General features: G+C 45.7%; 1 protein-coding gene across 6 annotated transcripts in view; it reads right to left on the reverse strand.

Moving 5' to 3' along the window:
• The window catches only part of TJP1 (tight junction protein 1), a 707329-nt gene that overhangs the window by 436592 nt on the left and 250057 nt on the right, over nucleotides 1-20680 (reverse strand). The gene's annotated exons all lie outside the window — the stretch shown is intronic.

Below are 20680 nucleotides of genomic sequence, written 5' to 3' on the forward strand. Positions count from 1 at the left end.
GGAGGGGTTTAGTGTGGTAAGTTAATTAAGTAATGAATAAATTACATTTGTTTTAATTGATAGTTATTACATTGTTTAATAATCATGTTAATTGTTTTTTATACATATAGTTTTTATTAGGTTCATATTAAGAGTTTTACATCTGTAATAAATCAATAGGGCTATGATTCATGTTATAATTTTTTTTTAAAGAAAATTGTTAGAACAGAGTGAGAGCTTTGTTACAAAAATAGAAGAAAAGCTTATACAGGTCGCAATATTATCAATCATACTTACAACAGGTCCGAAAAGAAAGAAAAAAATAATACCATCAACAGGGTTAGAAGAAAATCATTAAAGTGCATATATGTAGCAGCATACTCATTACTAAATATTATTACATAAAACCTCTAACTCTTAAATTGATCATCACAAGTAGCACCACATTTGTAAAAGGGCCTAGACAATTAGTAGTAAAGCGCAGGAGTGCAATTACAAAAAACAGCACTTATCTAATAACACTGAAATTGATTAATTTTTAAAAAAAAGAGGAGAATCTTGTCCATGTTGCCTTAAATCTTTGAGTGGCATCTACCCTCTTTGCACAAGCCTCCTCAAAATCTATATGTCCTACACATTTTATTAATCCAGTGACCAATCGACCAATCGTTGGTTGTATAGTTGTTCTCCAATTCTGTAAAATAAGTGACCTTTCCACTGTTATTGCTATAAGGATAAAATACTGCTGATATTTTCAACATACAAGATGGAGCAATTGTGATCCACATGCATCGAGTGGCACTTAAAAAGCATCCTTCCAGAGTTGCTGCAAATAACTGCACTTGAAAATGAATGTACCCAACCACCTTTGTCCTGGTTTTTTTATATCTAAAATATTGGTTACGTATAGTTGGAAACATCTTATGTAATCACAATGGCGTATAATACGGCAACCATCTAAATGAAAAATTGGCACCCAGCAGCACTTTGTAACTCATCTCACTAAGCTGCAACCACTCCTTTATATTACATTTACAGCCAGTTTCGGAAGGAATTTTCTGAAGCCAACCCTTAAAAGATTTTTCCCCTTTAGTACTCTGGTTCACTACTGTTGTCTAGTTATTAAAAATACATAGGAGCTGCGGGTTTGTAGGACAACATAAACTAAAGGATTAGTGTGTAGACTGATGCCACCACAGGATATGTCAGGCATATATAAAAACAGTAACCTTCGAGGACTCCTACATTGTGTACCCTACCTAACTAAATGTACCTAGCATGTATGTGGTTGTGAAGCCAAGAATCCCTCAGAAAAGAGCCAACCCCTTGATTGCACTCTCCTTTATCTTATAATTCAAAAGAAAATCATCAAAAACTGCATTTGGTTCACCTTTTTGTTTTATCAAATTAACCAGCCTGATATTATGCCGTAATTTGTGGTAATGCTAATCCCCCATGAGCTATATCTAATTATAGTGGAGCTAATTTTACTCGGAGCTGCTTATTATGCCAAACAAACTTACAAATCCTTTGATCCAACTCTTTAAAATAAGAGTTAGGAATTTTGAAGAGGAGATTATTAAAAAACAATTGTAAAAATTTGGTGTACTGACATGTTGACCATTGAAACTTCCCAATTAGCGATACATTCAAGCAGGCCCATAAATTTATTAGTCTTTTTACTTTCCCCAGCTTAACTCCATAATTTAATGATAACAATTCAGCATATTGATTTGTTACCAGAATACAGTGATATCCAATTTATTTATTTATTTATTTTCGGTTCTTGTAAAGCGCAGGAATTCGATCTCCGAGGAGATATCTCCGCGCTTTGTTTTTCCGAAAGAAGGGCAAGAACAGGATATCTGTATGGCATTGCTAGAGCTACTGAGTAGAGAATAGATACGTCTTCAGACATTTCCTAAATGCGGAGAGGTTGGAATTTAGTCTAAGAGTGAGGGGTAGTGAATTCCAGAGAGTGGGGCCCTTGTATGAAAGGGCTCGGCCTCCCTGTCTTTCTCTTTTGATCCTGGGGATCTGGAGCAAAGCTTGGTTTTCTGATCGTAGGGTTCTTCCAGGTTGGTACGGTTTGAAGATTTCAGTCAAATATCTAGGGCCAGTTCCAAACAAGCATTTGTGGATGGTACAACATATCTTGAATTGTACTCTCTGGCGAATGGGAAGCCAGTGTAGCTTGTTTAGTAAGGGTCGAGAGGAAGATCTGGCAGGGGCATTGAGAATCAGCCTAGCAGCTGTATTTTGGGCTACCTGTAGCCTCCCCAGCTGTTCCTCATTAGCAGATATAAGTAATCCATTGCAGTAATCCAATCTGCTAATTACTAGGGTCTGCACTAGTGTTTTCCGGTGATGATCTACTAAATAGGGGAACACCCTTCTAAGTAGGCCAATCACTCTCATACAAGTTCCTGTGACCTGTATGACGTGGTCTTTAAGCACCAAAGATTGGTCAAGCTTGACACCCAGATTTTTTACGCTTTTCTTTGGGCATGGAGCTGTACCTAGTTCCGGGGGCCACCACTCAGGTGACCAAAGGAGTGGGGCATTTCCAAAGAGCATGACCTCCGTCTTACCCACATCGCATTGTAGGCAATTGGAGGTCATCCATCCGGCTATCGCTCTCATTCCAGCAGCGAAATAATTTTTTACTGCAGGGGTCATATTTTGGAATGGGAATAATAGCTGGATGTCATCAGCGTAGGATATTGGTGTGAACCCATATTCCCTTACAATATTCGCCAGGGGCCCACAATAAGGCCGGATGATATGCGCTGCCTTCCAGCTGCTCCTCCCTCCCACTTGGCCTCTTATGGAGGGCGCCACACTGCAGTCAGTCTGAACTGACCTTGGGTCACTCCCCACGCCGCACGGCTCCTCCAGGGTGCCCGTGTCTCGTGTCCCTCTCGCTCTCGCTCCCGAGGGTTCGCCGCCCCTGGTGACAGCTTGGCTGTACTGATATTCTCTTTTGTATTTTCTCCCAAATTTGTCCTGTTAACCTGTCTTTTGTCTTTTGTTTTCTGTAACTTGCCTTTTTGTTTTTTGCCGTTTTGGTGTCTCTGCTTAGGCGCTCCTCTTTCGCCACTGCCCTCTAAGCCAACCCCGGCTCCCCGCTGCTGCTCCCCCGTGGCCCGCCCCCTTGTGCCTTTTGTCTCCCTGCCCTCGCCCATTGGCCGCCCCGCTCCTGCCTCCCCTCTGCTCCTCCCTCCCACTTCGCCTCCTATGGAGGACACCGCGCAGAAGCGCAGCGGACACGCGCTGCTGGCGCGCCAAAGGCAAGCCCGTCTGCGCCTGTCCGCGCCTGGACTGCGCCCAGCGCCAGAAACCCTGGACCCCACGCAACGCCAGACTGCACTACGACTCCAGCACCCTCCACTTACTCAACACCGGACGAGACCACCCCTGCCACCGGGCCACCCCAAAACGCACACAAGGGCCCTTCGCATGCCGGAACTGCAGATTCACCAGCATCCAGCCCACATAACCACCAGCCAGAGAACCCAACCACCTCCGCTGCATCCTCCTCAACATCCGCTCCGCTCGCAAGCACGCCATCGAACTCTGGGACCTCCTAGACTCCTCTGCTCCCGCCGTCGCCTTCCTGACGGAGGGCTGGCTGAACACTACCTCGGCACCAGACATCGCCATAGCCATCCCACAGGGCTACAAGATCTCCCGCAGAGACCGCACCAACAGAGTGGGAGGGGGAATCGCCATCATCCACAAGGACACCCTCAGAGTCACGACCAGCACCGACGACACCCTCACCACCGCCGAGCACATGCACTTCCAGATCCACACCGACCCCAACACCACCCTCAGAGGAACACTCATCTATAGACCACCCGGACCACAACCACAGTTCAGCGACGCCATCCCCGACCTCGTCAGCACCCATGGCCTCGCCTCCACGGACTACATCCTCCTCGGGGGGACTTGAACTTCCACCTCGAGAACAACAACAACGCCAACTCCACCACCCTGATCGACAACCTCGCCAACCTCTGACTCAAACAGCTCGTGACAACACCCACCCACGCCGCCAGACACACGCTGGACCCCATCTTCTCCACAAGCCCCCGAGTCTCCTTCAACCACACCACCGAACCCCACTGGACCGACCACAGATGCATCCACTTCACCTTCAGGAAACCCACCACACACCACCACACCCAACAGCTACCACGTCGCTGCTGTGGCAAGGTTACCAAGGACCAACTCATCGCCAGCCTCGCCCTGAGACCACCCACCGACCCAGACACCGCCGTGACCAACCTCAAACTGTGGATCAACTACTGCGCCAACACCCTCGCCACCCTCAAGACCTCTACAACCAACCACACCAACAAGAGAGCCGCCTGGTTCACCGAAGACCTCCGGACCTCCAAGCCTACCTGCCGGAAGCTGGAGAAGAAATGGCTCCTCAACCGAACACCAGACAGCCGCAGAGCCCACAAGAGCGTCACCCGCAGACACCACCAACTTATCAGGACCACCAAAAGGACCGCCTTCAAAGACCGCCTAGACAACAACGCATACAACACCAAGGAGCTCTTCAGCATCGTGAAAGAACTCTCCAACCCCAGCTCCAACACCAACGACATCCCACCATCACAAGACCTGTGCGACTCCCTGGCCACCTTCTTTCACCGCAAGATCACCGACATCCACAACAGCTTCAACTTTAACACCCCCGCACCCACCATCGAGTCCACCACCCCTGCGACCACCAGCTGCCTGACCACCTGGTCCAGCGTCACCATCAAAACCATGAACTCCATCCACTCTGGATCCCCATCTGACCCCTGCCCTCACCACGTCTTCAACAAAGCCAGCACAACCATTGCGCCCCACCTCCGGAAAACAATCAACAGCTCCTTCGAGACAGCAACCTTCCCGGAAAGCTGGAAGCAAGCCGAGATCAACGTCCTTCTGAAGAAGCCCAAGGGGGACCCCAAAGACCTCAAGAACTTCCGGCCCATCTCCCTGCTCCCGTTAAAAGTGACAGAGAAGATTGTCAAAAAACAGGTAACCCGCTACCTCGAAGACAACAACATCCTGGACCCCTCCTAATCCTGTTTACGCAGCAACCACAGCACCGAGACCGCCCTCATCGCCGTCACCGACGACATCAGGATCCTGATGGACAAAGGAGAGACAGCCGCCCTCATTCTCTTGGACCTATCAGCAGCCTTTGACACAGTCTGCCACCGCGCCCTATTAGCACGCCTCCACGACGCCGGAATCCAAGAGAAGGCCCTGGCCTGGACTACATCCTTCCTCTCCGGCAGAACCCAGAGCGTCTGCCTCCCACCCTTCCGCTCAAAAACCACCAAGCTCATTTGCGGTGTCCCACAGGGATCCTCCCTCAGCCCGACGCTGTTCAATATCTACATGGCACCGCTCGCCCACGTCGCACGACAACACAACCTCAACATCAACATCAACATCATCAACATTATCTCCTACACCGACGACACCCAGCTGATCATATCCCTCCCCGAAGACCCCCACATCGCCAAATCCAACCTCCACAGGGGAATGAAGGCCGTAGCCGACTGAATGAAGAACAGCAGACTGAAGCTGAATTCAGACAAGACGGAGGTCCTCATTCTCGGACCCACCCCATGAGCCTGGGACGACTCTTGGTGGCCCACATCGCTAGGCACATCCCAGGAACCCACAGACCACGCACGCAACCTAGGGGTCATCCTCGACTCCACCCTCTCCATGACCAGGCAAGTCAACGCCGTCTCCGCATTCTGCTTCAACACCCTCAGAATGCTCCGCAGGATCTTCGAATGGATCCCCGCCGACACGAGAAAAACCGTCACCCAGGCACTCGTCACCAGCAGACTCTACTACGGAAACGCCCTCTACTCAGGAACAACAACAAAGCTCCTGAGACAACTACAACGAATCCAGAACGCCTCGGCACGACTGATAGTCGACGTCCCCCGAAGCAGCCACATCACACGCCACCTGAGAGGCCTGCACTGGCTCCCTGTCAACAAGAGGATCACCTTCAAACTCATCATCCACGCACACAAAGCACTACACAATACCGGACCCACATACCTCAACAACCGACTCAGCTTCCACACCCCCACCCGAAGCCTCCGCTCAGCCAACCTCACCCTTGCTACAGTCCCTCGTATCCGGAAATCCACTGTCGGCGGCAGATCCTTCTCCTACCTCGCCGCCAAGACCTGAAACACTCTCCCTAACAGCCTACGACAATCCCAGGACCTGCTGGCCTTCAAAAGACTTCTCAAGACCTGGGTCTTTGACCAGTAGCAGCCTCCCCCCGCCAGCACCTTGAGACCCTCACGGGTATGTAGCGCGCTTTAGAAATGTGTGTGATTGATTGATTGTAAACATGCCGGGATCTCCGAGATACTCAAATTAAATGTACGAATTTCTGTTTTATCTTGGTTTACCCTGTATGCCCCAATTTTTGTACATTTCTGGATTTTGTTCAACGCACTCTTTATATATGGCCCCATTAAGATTTAAAATGATATAATCTGCGTATGATTTAATTTTTGCCATCCCTACAATGGGAGATCGAATGAGCGGATTAGCACTTATTATTGCCGCGAGCGGTTCAATAAAAAGAGAAAACAAAAGGGGGGACAGCAGGCATCCCTGCCGGGTACCCCGATTAACATTCACCCTCCCTGGTTCTGCTCCATTAATCAGACCCACCAGGATAAAGCGATTTCGCGATTTTTACAAAAGTGCCCGCAAAATCGGTACTTTTGTAAATATGCCGCAATTAGGGAACACCTATCCAGGGCCAGTGAGTTTCAGAAAGGAATAAACTGCTGCAGCTTTGCAAAAGGATAGTTATGCTTTTCAAATACTCTGACCCTTTTGGAACGTTAGGGTCCGAGGGCAACACATGTTACTGCAGCACAGCCAAGAAGCTCTAAGCCACAGTCACTCCATCTTTCCCAAGGATGCCTGGCCCTGTCTAGTGCTGGGAACATGCATGGGAGCTCTTTACAGTTGGATCCAGTCCTATTCCAAGATTGGTCAGCTAGCAAAATTAACCCCTGGTGCATGTGGCTGGCAGTGGTCCCTCTTGAAGCCTCCACACCAGTGCTGGTTTGTAATTGGACGGCTAGTGGTCCACACAGCAGCTCAGGTTCTGATAAGCAGCAGCCACACCCTGGTATAGGCATCCTCTATGTTCTATTGGTTCCACTCTCACCTCGAAGCCTGTCTTGTTCTTTCTGTGACAGCAAGCCTTCCCTTACATCTCTAGACCCACCCTCCACCTCCCTCTGAAAAGTAAACACTAAGCAGGACCTCAGGCAGTCACGTGAAAAAGGGCTTAAAAATAATTGCAGACGTGTGGAGCAGGTGGAGTCAGCTAGGCCCCGGTGCCACTGCGCCACTGATGTACACATACCTGAATACACATTTACTTTGTGTGTAGGTGGAAAATACATGAGTAACTAGAACACATCAGAGTTTGTGGCGAGGGATTATAAGCCGAAAGCTGCTTTTACAACACAAGCATTTACATTTTTTTTTATTTATGTGTTGGTTTTGAAAACAGATCAATAAATGGCATTGTCATATACAATGCCAATAGCGTAATCTCTCGCAAATGCGAGACCTATTGCATTTACACACACCGAGCCACACACAAACAGAGTCACACACAGAGCCACACACACAGAGCCCCCCCCCCCACACACACACACACACACACACACACACACACACACACACACAGAGCCCCCCCACACACAGAGCCACACATACACACACACACAGAGCCACACACACACACATGGTGGTGGTGGATGGGGTGGTGGTGGTGGATGGGGTGGTGGTGGATGGGGTGGTGGTGGATGGGGTGGTGGTGGATGGGGTGGTGGTGGATATGGTGGTGGTGGACATGGTGTTGGTGGATGTGGTGGTGGTGGATGTGGTGGTGGTGGATGTGGTGGTGGTGGATGTGGTGGTGGTGGATATGGGGGCGGATGTGGTGGTGGATGTGGCGGTGGTGGTTGTTCTACAAACTATGTGTCAATGGTGCTCTGCAGTAGTGGTGGTGGATGTGGTGGTGGTGGTGGACGTGGTGGTGGATGTGGTGGTGGTGGTGGATGTGGTGGTGGTGGTGGTGGATGTGGTGGTGGTGGTGGTGGATGTGGTGGTGGTGGATGTGGTGGTGGTGGATGTGGTGGTGGTGGATATGCTGGTGATGTGGCGGTGGATGATGTGGTGGATGTGGTGGTGGATGTGGTGGTGGATGTGGTGGTGGATGTGGTGGTGGATGTGGTGGTGGTGGTGGATGTTGTGGTGGTGGTGGATGTTGTGGTGGTGGTTAAAACTATGTGTCAATGGTGCTCTTCAATAGAAGTGGTAGTTTAGAAGTCTAGCGCACAATCCACGCTGTAAACTGTTGGGGAAAAAAGTTTTAAAAAATATATATATATACAATTCACAAGCCAACCAAGGGTTGGGAGAGTGTCTCCACCCCAAACTGCTGTCTGCTCCCCTACCTGGTGGGGGAATTCATCAGGACCAACATTCTTTCTTCCTTGCCTGAACTGCCTCAGGAGCAGTGGACGCATGGGGTTAATTCTATCGCCCCTGAACTCACCGTCGCCGCCTGGTACCCAGAGAGTGCTGAGAAGCGCTGTGGAAGAAGAGCGCTGTGTTAGAAGAGCGCTGCATGCCTGTAATCACCGCTGCTGGCAAGAGGTTCATACATCACACAGTGTCTGCCAATTCTGCCGGCACAGAAGCCTGTAGGCGCTGTGTGCCCGTGACTTGAACTGTTGAAAGGGACCTGATCGCGCGGTTTGGCCAAAGATCACTGCTGCGGGTGAGTCCAACCGCAACTAAAATTGCCTTCACATCACCGCTGCGGACCGAGTCGCATCGCCACAGAACTCTGCCCCTGAACTCACCGTCCTCCGCTCGGGATCAGAGTGCGCTATAGAGCGCTGTGGCAAAGAAAGCACTGTGTGCCCAGGAATCACCTCCGCCACCCAGGAACTGAATGCGCTGGAAGCGCTGCCGTACAGAGGCGCCGTGACCGTGATGCGCTGTGGAAGGGAAGCGATGTGGCAGTGAGTTGCTCGGTGCAGAGATAACCGCCGCCGGCCCGGGAGCCTTGAGAAGAGCAGCGCGGGCTTCCCCCGTGACATCTGGGAAGCAGCGCTGAGAGCAGAGAAGCGCGAGGCGTCCCTCCGTCCCCGGATTCAGCTGTTGCTGGTGACCAAAAAAAGAGCGTCTGTACCCCCCAGGTAACGGCGTAGCCGGGGAGGGTGTGTGGGCGTGACTGAGCTTGCGGGCCCCACCTGTCTTTACTGGCCTCGGAGTCCGCATAGGGTGGTGCGTATTGAACCGGACGCTCCACGCTAGCAGGCCGCTGGGGCTCATTAAGACTGCATCTCCGGCCCCCAGTCAGTAAAGCAACACTTCTAGCGGTCCGATTGTGTCAGTGCAAGCGTGAGGCCCTACTAACCTTTCTGTTTGGACATTTCTGGTATAGACTACCTACCGCATTTCCCTGAAACCCATTGCAAGCGTTAACAAGTCGAGCTTCGCTGACGAGTCCTGTTTGATGTTGCTACAAACATCCCTGTATTTTATTGTTAACCATCTGTAATACGACAGTTGCAGGCCTCTGTGGGGTTGAGAGAGCCCTGGGGATGGCCCTGAAGGCAAGAGAGGAACGCTCCACACTGCCATGTTTCTCCGAGGTCAAGCAGAAATGCCTTGGAGAAACGCACCGTCATTTTCGGATTAGGGGGCGTTTTTTCTTTCTCTCCTCTTCCCATTGGCTGGAATTGAAAATTCCAGCCAATGGGAAGAGGAGAGAAAGAAACTAAAAAACACACCTCTGAATCCCAAAAAGACAGGGCTTAAATGGACAGACGCCCTCTCCTCCAATGGCTGGCCTCCATTTAGGAAGCCAGCCAAAGGAAAAAAGGGGCGGGTTCAAGCCCCACTCTGAAAAACATAAGATCTCCCCAGCGAGACCGCACAAGCACAGCCTACGCAGGCTGAGACCTAAAAAACCACATACACATGACCCTTCTCCAGTATCACTGTTTTCCATTATATTGCACAGAAGCGAACAATCGGATTTATTGTGCTTATGTTCTGGTGAAAACCTACCTGCTTGAAGATCTTATAGGGATTTGAACTCAGTGGCCCAGTGTCAGGACAGGAGGGGAGAGGATGTTTATTCACGGTCAGCCTGCCCTTCCCACCAGAGAACCTTGAGACACGCAGGCGCGGCGAGGTAGTGATAGCATCCTGGGCGCTGATGGAGACCCCAGCACCCTGGTACACAGACCCCCTGCGCATTAGTACCCTTATCTGTACCTCCTCAGCGGGCAACCAACATGAGAGCTCCTGCACACTTGTGCATACACGATGGGCAGCGGATCTGGCTGGTACACACTTAGCCAGGGTCACTAACACATTTCACATATATTCGACTGCAACTGACCTCGTGCATGCGCGTCTAGACACCAACATGCTTGTGTGCACACATGGCTAATCGTACCCTTTACACACCTGTCTACACGCTTGCACAGCGAGATGGGACACATAAGGAAAGTACGTGGTTTTATAACAAAGCCTTTACGATTTCTCGCCATTTTTAATCCACTTAAAAATTCGACAGAGTGGGGTAACACAGCCTCTCCCCAGCAGTGGGTGGTGGGGCAAGCTCCGGGAGCTAAAGCAAATGGAGAATTGCATTTCCATGGGATAACAGCCTTCACCTGTGGGCTGCTTCCTCTGTTCCATATTCCAGGTTGCCTATTCAAAGTGGAATACTCTGCTAAAACAGTTTCCATTGATTTAAGGCTGAAAATTAATGATTATGAGTAAAATAAAGTGCTGAAAAAATGCTGCTAAATTTCCATATTTGTGTCGCTAAATTTGCTGATCTATGCCGCTATTTCCTGGGGGGTCTGATTAATAATAATCTTGTCCTCTGCTTGGCTATATACTTCTTTCAGCATACCTATCACCTAAGTGAGTGTCTTGCAAAAAAACTACCTCCGGGGTAAAAGATACAAGCCATTTAAGAAGAGCACCACTTTTACGTGAATTCAGGAGACCATTCCCACTACATGTGATTATTTTGACATGCTGTGTCATCTAATTTATTCTATAGATCATAGATCTGGACCACATTTTCCTGCAGCTTTGCCCCCCTCTCTTTCTTTTCCTTTCCGTGCTGATATGCATTGTAAAACATTTTCTCGTGCCCTGTTTACTTTTTGTCTGCAACCCCAACCCCCAGTAATGCCCCCAAAACCTTACACATCCCCTTTCCAGAGCTGGGTGACCCCCCCACCTGCCAGCCCCTCACCCTCTCTTCACCTAATGGTGGAGTGGTAAGGCACCTGTACCCAAGACATCGCCGCCCCACCAGAGATTATGCAAAAACAACTTCTGCATCCACAAAAAAAAGATTCTTTAAATTTACCACAAAAACAAAAAAACTCCTGTATCTACAATTATTCTTAAGATAAGTTTGATAAAAAAGACATTTGCATCCTATACTGATGATAGAAACACGGGATTGACCCCTTAACAGCACTTGTAGCTTGTCCCCCCAGGCGTTTAAATTCTAGAATAAGACTCTGAAATGCCTTCCAGCGCCTGGCTGTCACTCCGCCAGATCCGAGAACGCACTCATTTGAACGTTGTCAGAGATAACAAATGATTTTTGACAGAATGCTGTAGCCAAAATCTGTTCTTTAATGCGGAACTCTTTCAAAATTAACTAATATCGTCCGTGGACATTTGCCATCTGCAGAGTGCTGGGCGGGGACCCAGTGTGCTCTCATGATGGATAAATCGTTCATGGCATTTGGCAGTATCAATTTCTTAATGAGAGAATTCATCAGCTGGGAGACGCTCGGAATCTTCCCCTGTAATTCACTTTCATCTGGAAAGCCAATAAACCTTAAATTGCTGCACCGCAAATGATTTTCCAGCATCTCCATTTTAGTTTTTATTTGTTGCAGTTTTTTTTTTATTCTGGAAGAATGTCCTTTTTCAATTCTTTGAAAGCGATCTTCAAGATCAGAAATCCATTGTTCAGCCTCCAGGAGACATTAAGGGAACCGTATCAGGTTATCATCAATTTTAGACCGTTTTTGGATTAACTATTGCCGTGTTGAAAGCTTGTCATATTTTCAGCCTCCGAATCTATATTAAAACCCTTCAAATAATGGTTGCAGCTCCTCAGAAGTGGAGTCTAGGTGGAGCTCTGCATTATCCACTCCCAAGGATGTCACCGGTGTCATTTCTTTCTGATATGAATCTCATTGTTTGCCCTGAGCCGCACTTTAACCTACATTTACCACCTCGAGAGGACATGCCAGCCCTGAACCGCTTAATAGCCTTCCAGCCCCTGGTAAGTCCGATATAGGCATTGCCTGAATCTGGGTCGACGTGGATCGTTCTTGTAAGCTTAGGGCAGTTTCCATTTGCACTGAGCCTGCTTTGGGAGTGAATTTCTGAAACAGTGGATAATCTTTAGGTTTCTCTGGTGTGTCAATAGATGCAATGGATATTACAACAAATCTGGCTGGTTAATTAAAGAGACCGCACCTGGAATTGGTCATTAGCCGCCTCTACTCACTCTTCCTCCAAAAAGGTTTCCTCCCCTGTTGAAGAAGAATAGACAGATTCCGCCATATCTGAAAACAGTTTTTCCACAGTGGATGAGAAGCTCGTACATGAGAGTATTCTCTTCTCTCTCCAGTCTGCTACCCAGCACTGGAATGCTTTTTTTACGTTGCTTTGATATGACCGGGGTAGTTGGGAGGTTATCAGCCTGTGTTGTCGCATTACGTTGGGATGCAGGAGCTCCCCCAGCCCTGTAAATTTAGCCCACCTCGCGACTCCTTGCGCACTGAGCCTATCTGCCGAAGGTCAGTTGAGCTGCCCTGCGTCCCATCGCAGTATACTTCTGCCAGGACTGTCCTTTTGTGTGGTGAGGGGTCGCTCTGCCCTGAAATTCTTCTGGCAAACTTGAAACTCATGATGAATACGGGTCACACCCCAGCTACATCTCCAACCTGCTGCGGGGGGCCATAATTAACTTTCCCGGAAAAGCATTTCTGAACGTGGAAAGAAAAGAGACACAGTGGCTCTGCGGCTTGGATCTTGCTGCCAGAAGCAGTTAGGCAGTGTCGCGCGTGACATCAGCTGGTGGGAGGAGGCCACGTCTCGGAGCTCAGCAGTCAGTCATGGGAGCTCCGTGGACAGCCGTTCTGCTCCCGGGATCCTTATATATGTTATATGTTTGAAGTGAAGTTCTTTCCCTACTGCGGCAAAGACTGGAGTGGGGAAAGTTTATCTATTATTCCCAGACTTCAACACTTTTTAATATTGTTTAAATATATTGAATATTATTTATTTTAACGTTTTATAATATATATATATCTTTTTTAATAATATTTTTAATAAATGTCTTAGTAAATAAAAAAAACTACAAATGTAATAAAATAGACTATAAAGTATATTTCAATAAGTGTTATATATGTATAAACTCAAATGTATGTGTGTTAAATGTTACATGATATTAATTTTATATATTGAAATATTTCAGATATACTATTTTAAACTATATATTAAAAAAACAATATTTGTGTATGTTTATTAATGATATTAGTGTGAAACGATATTCCGTTTCGATATTTTTGTACTTCCCATTATAAGTATAGGGATACGATATTTTTGTAATCAATATTTTTGACAATATTTCGGTATCACGATATTGTTGTGGTCGATATTATGTCAGTGAACCAAACACACAGAATTGTTCATAATTCAATAGCACAGCAGAATAAAACATAGCACTTATGTTGAAGCACTGTATTAGGAATATCTGCGTACATATATATCTGGCATATCAGGAATATCTGCGTACATAAATATCTGGCTGAGGCTGGCTAATTTTATTCAGGAAGGGGAAAATTAACAAGAGTTGTTAAAATAACCATATGAATACCTGCAGCTGATTCTAATGGTGTGCGGCAAGACCAGAGAAAGAGCAGCCACAACATCTGGCCATTCGGATCGAGTGAGTTTTTAGCCTCAGCTGGAGGGTCTAAGCTTACTGCCACATTGATTGAAGCTGGCCCTTGAGTAGAGGTGACAGCTCAACACCACTCAGTACAGTATGGCAGAGTACCTCGAAAACACAGCACTTTCAAATAAGCAGCAAATGAGGGGCATTCAGAAGCTGCCCCGCTGAGGTCGGGGGGAGATGACAATGCAGTGCTGTATTATGCATAATTTGCATACGCGAGAGCAGCGACTCATTTATGGTTATGACCAGTGCATTGCCATAATCTAAGACTGGTAATAAGAGCTTGAGTAACTGTCTTTCTGCAATGCTAAGGAATTCAGGTTAAGGCTTTCCGGAGTACATTCTTAATACCAAAGCAGGAGCCAAAATTAATACAACTGGATATTTTATGCTAAGTGTATCGTCTATCAAAATGCCCAAGTTTCTTGCCACATTTTAGGTGTGGGGCGCAATGAGAGTTCTTGAGACTAGTGGTTCTTAACCTTTTGACTTGTGTGGATCCCCACTTAATCACTACTGGAACCCGAAGTCCCCCACTGAATCATTATTGGAATCTGGGGACCCCCCACTAAGTCATATCTGGAAGCCAGGGACCGCGGTCTCAGCATTTTTGGTAATTTGCACCAGAAATGAACACACAAAAATAGGGAAACAAGAAATTATTTAAAAATATATATATAAATATAATATTGAATGTAATTCACAAATATATAAAAAAATAAAATCTTAAAGGCAAGGTTGGTCAGGTTGGGGCTTTTCTAAATTTAATTGAGGTCACTCGTTATCCATACTATATTTTGTTTGATGCACTTTCACTGTTCCCACAAATCCATCTGAGGATACCAACTTATTTTTAGCCTTCAATTTCAAATTCCTTCAAATTAAGAGAACGTTTTAAAATGTTCAATTATACATGTTGCTCCTATACACACTTTATTAGTATGTTATTATTTAATTTTCTAATCGGTCACTGTCCACATCCCATTGGTCTTACTGAAAAAAACGATCTCAGTTTGTCTGTTCAATTATAAGCCATTTTGATTCATCCAGACCGCTACCAGTAGTGGACAATCACAGAATTTTATTCTGGTGGATTCTAAATGGTATGCAGTCTCTACCACCATTTGACAATCATCTGCATACCTCAAAATTATTACAATTTTGACTAGCGGGCCACATAAATATTCAAATGAGTGGGGGTCAATGATGACCCCTGGGCCACCCCACACGCATTAGAAAAGTCATTGGATTTAAACAGTGGAATGTAGACATCTTGGTTTGTATATAGCACAAAGTCTGACAACCACACCACTGCATCGGAATGAATACCGATTTAGTTTAACCTCTTAACCAGGACCACATGTGAGACCATATGAAAAGCTGCTTAAAGATTTAAAAGGATGAAGCAGCAAGTTGGTCCTTATCCATGCTGGTTCTGAAGACATCTTTGACTGTCAAGAAGGTAGTTTCGGAACTATGGTCCGCGCAAAAACCAGATAGTGACGATTCCTATGAGCTGTTATTTTTCAAATACTGGGACAGTTATTTGTTGATAATTTTCTCCAGTAATTTGTTGGGAAAGGGCAGTAGCAAAATGGGCCAGTAGTTGGATAGGTTAGTGGGGGTCAGCAGTCGGATTCTCAAGTAAATGTGGCACGTTGGCATGTTTGCAGCTCTTAGGAAATGTAGCTGTTCTGAGCAAAAACTTAAAAGACCTGCAAAAAACATTGACCGATAAAGATATTGTGTGCTGGAAAGGGGTCAACTGGAGACTTGAATTAATGGATTAAATCAGACTTAATACTAAATCTTCAGTGATTTTAGCAAACCTTCCAAGGTTGCGTCCACCTATGAGAGGTGAGTGACAGAGGGGCAGTGAGACCGTATGATTTCGGTTGACTGTCTGTCAACATTTTAACAGCTTTTTATGAAAAAAAGATAAAACTGTCTTACACAGTTCAGGCAACGCCGGAATTGATGACACACAGACCTCTGGCAGCATGATTTTTTTCTGAACACAATAGATCTCTTTTGCTGTTGACGTCCTCTTGTTGATCATATCAAGCTAAGAATTTTCTGTGTGTTGCATCCAGCTGTTGCAGAAGGCATTGAAAGCTTCTTTGAATACCAATATGTCCTGTGGAGATTTAGATTGTCTCCACACTCTGTCCAGTCTCTTACACCTCGGTTTATCTCTTCTAAAGATGTCCTATATCAACTTAATCTGGTGCTTTTGACGACGAGCATTCATCTGTTTAAGCGGGGCTATAGTATCTAAGGCCATAATCATAGCCAAAATGTATATGATAGTAAGTGGGCATCAGTCATGAGTAGGGGTCAACTTCAAGGCATCCGACAAGTATGTTAGTCCTTTTCTTCTGCCTTCATGTTGACCCCTATTCACGACTGATGCCCACCTACTGCTTTATTTTCAAGATTTAGGACTGCACTTTGGAATCGTATGTCACTTTTAATAGTCTTAATCCTGACTCACACCCTATTGTATATGACCATCTATCAATCTGACGTTATCACGCTACGACAATTCTGTCAACAAAAGAACATAAGTCTTGGAAATGATTACTCTCAAGGCATCTAATAGAAGACACAGGCTTCCACCCACAGATCTTACCTGAGTTTAATTACATCACAGTCCTCTGTGGATTCCCAGTGGTGATTAAAACTGCCTAACAACAAAATTTGCTCAGACTCAAAATATGGAGCCAAAAGATCCAGCAGCTTTTAGTTGAAATCTTTCATTTGGTCATGAGATTTATAAACAACTACTTCTTTGCAGCTTTTACAATCAGGAATGTCAAGTTTAAAGACAAGCATCTCAAGCTGGTAAAGCGTGGAGAAGTGTGGCTCACTGGTAAGAAGAGGCAGACCTGGAAGCAGAGGTCAGCCCGGGACCAGGGTTCAATTCCCGGCTCGGCGGGGCCTTGAGTCCTAAAAATGTCCATGGGCTCGACAATTCTCGCTCCGGTGCCTACTCGATTCACAGGTTCACACTCTGCGACTCTGGGCAATAGCTTGCTTAATCTCCACAACGGCCCCTCGCGGCGGGATGCCTGGCTTTCACCTTGCGGATACCCTGCTGTGGTTATCTCACAGGGGAATACCAGGACGGGTTCCCTAAGCAAGCGCTTAGAAACCGCTCGGTGATTTGCGCTATATAAATTCCTGTACATTTACATTTACATTTACATTGGTAGGAGAGTGAGTGACAATGACAGTTGCATTTAAAGTATGTTTTAAGACTGCCGCTACCAATGCCTCCAGTCCTACCATCCCTGTTCAATTCAGTTTTCTTATATGCTGCTGGGGTTGCAATGGCTATCTTGGGAGTGATTTCGGAAATGAGCTAAGTTCTGCGATGAAGCATAAATCAGGGTTAAGGAAGAAATTAGGTACTACATCTCGGTTGCGTGTTTAGGCAATAATCTCACGTTGAGGTTAAGACCTTTTAGACTCGTAGTTTGTCCAGGAGAGTTATCCATCCTTTCGTTCGTTATAAAAGAAAAAGAGTCAAAGCTTACATCACCCAACATGTTTGCTCCTTTTTTTACCCCTCTATGTTATGTTAAAATGAACTTGTTAAGCACACGTATTGCAAACGGTTTATTGTGCTGCGGGAAACATTTAGAAGACCATTTAAGTTCTGATTTACATATCATGGTAATTAAAAAGCTCTATGGTCAATGGCAGGTTGCATTTCTCCGGTACAGCTGAAGTCACAAGCACAGCATGAGAAAGGTCCAAAGGCGATCTGTCGCAAACATTTAAAGCAGAAGTTTGGTAAAAGTAGAGTCCTGGTTGAAGAATGAAGGTAAGGTGGCCAGCCAAGTAAATGACTCTTACCTCTCTACTTGGGTCAAAACTGCTAAGGGTCCTGGTGTCTGGCAAAGTCTGGATGCATGCGGTGCAGATGGGCCTGTCTTGGACACCAAAGTAATGCCCGCTGCATGTATGCGCCGCCGCCTTATTTTTAAAAAGTGCCCTAATCTGCATCCCAAAGCAACTGGACTGCGCAGGGGCTCAAAATGGCGTCTGCCAAAGGCCAAAAGGTGTAAAAATGGCTACCTAACTCTGTAGTTAGAGAGTAAAAGTTCATGTGCATGTATAAAGAGTCAAAAGTGCCACTATGGGGTTGAATCATTAAAGGTGTTGTTGATTCATTGAAGTACATCATTACATGTAATGCGGTGACCCTGTAACCCTCAGAACCTGGGTGGGTAATAGAATAAATAGGAAATACTATACTACTGTGTATTTCGGTCCACCAGAACCATTATTATTTATTCGATTCATTGAAGTAGGCACCTAATTTAAATATTTATATTTACACAGGACACAACAAAACTTTTGAATAGTAAGGTAATATTTAAATGCATTTGCTGTGCATGTTCAGGCAATAATCTCAAATAATCTGTTTATAACCCTACAGAACAAGCAATTCCACAGGCAAGAAGGGGTGTTCATGAAAGGTTATATGCTCATGGAATGAGTTGAGGAACAAACATTGTTAAGTGGAAGCCCAGTTTCATTTGTTTTTAAATATCTTAGGTCCATTGTAAAGCAGACAAAATGGAATCTGAACTCAGCATCACAACCCTTTCTGATTTCAAAGTCGCTTTAAAAAAGAAATGTACAGGATACAGAGAGCATAGAAGTATGGACATAAGACATACCAATAATCTGAGCAGGAGAACAAAGGGATGCTAGGATAATTATGAAATAGTGGATTTGTTTGGAGATTAGTAAAAAAACTGGTTGATACGGAAGTATAACTATTCGACTGCAAATTCTCAATTTTCAGTCCTGTGAAGAGTTCATATAATGCTTGTGAAATGTATTGAGTTAAAGAAGGAAGTATGAAGAAAAGGAATAGCCAGAAAGGTGGGAAGAAAGACTTATGAGAAACGCTTGGAAGCATTACCACGTCCAGCTACATATTGTCTTGTAATAAAGGAGTACATTAGAAGCATGAAACTAACAAGATGAACAAGGAAAGCTTAAGTATTACTTGAAAAAGTTGGGGGTAATGTGGAATCACTTTTTACAAGAAAATTTCCAGTTTAGAACGCAGCTGTTTTGGGGAGTTGAGTTCATCACAGAAGATCCTGAGCTAGATCTAGATGCACTTAGAGAGGTATTCCTAATGCCGTATCTACTGGGATCTGAGGTTTCACTGCAAGACCGACACATGGCATCCAGCATTAGGGATGAGAAGGGTGCATGCAGGTAGGAGACCAGGGAGCATCGAAGCCATATCCATGAGACCCATAATTGATCCAGAAACATTGGGATTATATTCTGAATGTCTCAGACTTGCTGCAGTGGAGAAAACGCCCTGAATGCCACAAGGTGCAGAACTGCGCCACTGAATGGAAGTCTTTGCATGCGGCTACGGTGTGACTTTAGCTCGTTGATGGTGTAGCCCACTGTTGTCAGGGCTACAGCCACCGAACAGAGGTGGTCTACAACCGACTGCAGGAAGCCTGCCTTTAACACCCAGTTGTTGAGGTATGGAAATTTATGCTCTCCGACTTCAGAAAACAGTCAGCAACCACCACTTTTGTGAACGTGAGGGTCCAAGGTTAGACTGTACATTGAAAATATTCCTGGCTCACATTGAACCACAGGTAAAAAGACTGTGGGACTGCAGGATACATATTTGGAAATACTAGTCCTGACAATCCAAGGATGCCAACCGGTCTCCTTGGTCCAGTGTTGACAGAATCTGAGCCAGAGTGGGAATTTTGAAACGTGTTCACGCAGGGTAAAGGGGAATATGGATAAGTTACTTACCTGTAATCCTACTTCTCTTCCAGGGGTATACTCATCAAAGTCATAAGCAGTGAATTATCCCCGCCCATGTGCGGGACCCCGGAGCTTATAAAAAAATAAAAATAAAAAAAAATATATATATATATATATATATATATATATACACATAAATACACATATATGTACATACATATACAAGTGTATGTCAAGACACTAAAGTTTATACATACACTCAAATATGTATGAAGACCACATATATGTAACTATGCAGCCCCATAACCGCCCAAGCTAAAAAAAGGACAAACAGCCAGAAAACAACTCAAAAATACTTGTATATTAATAAATTACTTAAGACAACTTGTAATAGAGACCATACACCCAAATGGCTTCATACAAGAATCTCTTTATTTTCCAGAACAATGAAAAAAACAATAGGTGGCAGTTAGGTCAGTTCTTTTTGTAAAGGCGTATAAAAACCACTTAAAACCTGTACTAACATTGCTAGACCGGGGAGGCGGGTCGGGTGCTTATGACTTTGATGAGTATACCCCTGAAATAGAACTAGGATTACAGGTAAGTAACTCATCCTTCTCTTCCAGGGGATACTCATCAATACAAGTCATGAAAACCTCTGAACCAGAGATCAAGAGCCTAGCTATGTTACTACAGTCATATTCACAACACTCATTGGGGTTGGAATAACGTGTTTAGTAGAAGAAAAAGAAAAAGTGTTCTTTTTGTTAGTGTCCCCTCACTCAGCAGGGTTGCCCCACGGTGACATGCTTCATCATTGGGGCCATCCCA

The sequence above is a fragment of the Lissotriton vulgaris genome, chromosome 2_1, assembly GCF_964263255.1.
Source record: "Lissotriton vulgaris chromosome 2_1, aLisVul1.2, whole genome shotgun sequence".
NCBI lineage: Eukaryota > Metazoa > Chordata > Amphibia > Caudata > Salamandridae > Lissotriton > Lissotriton vulgaris.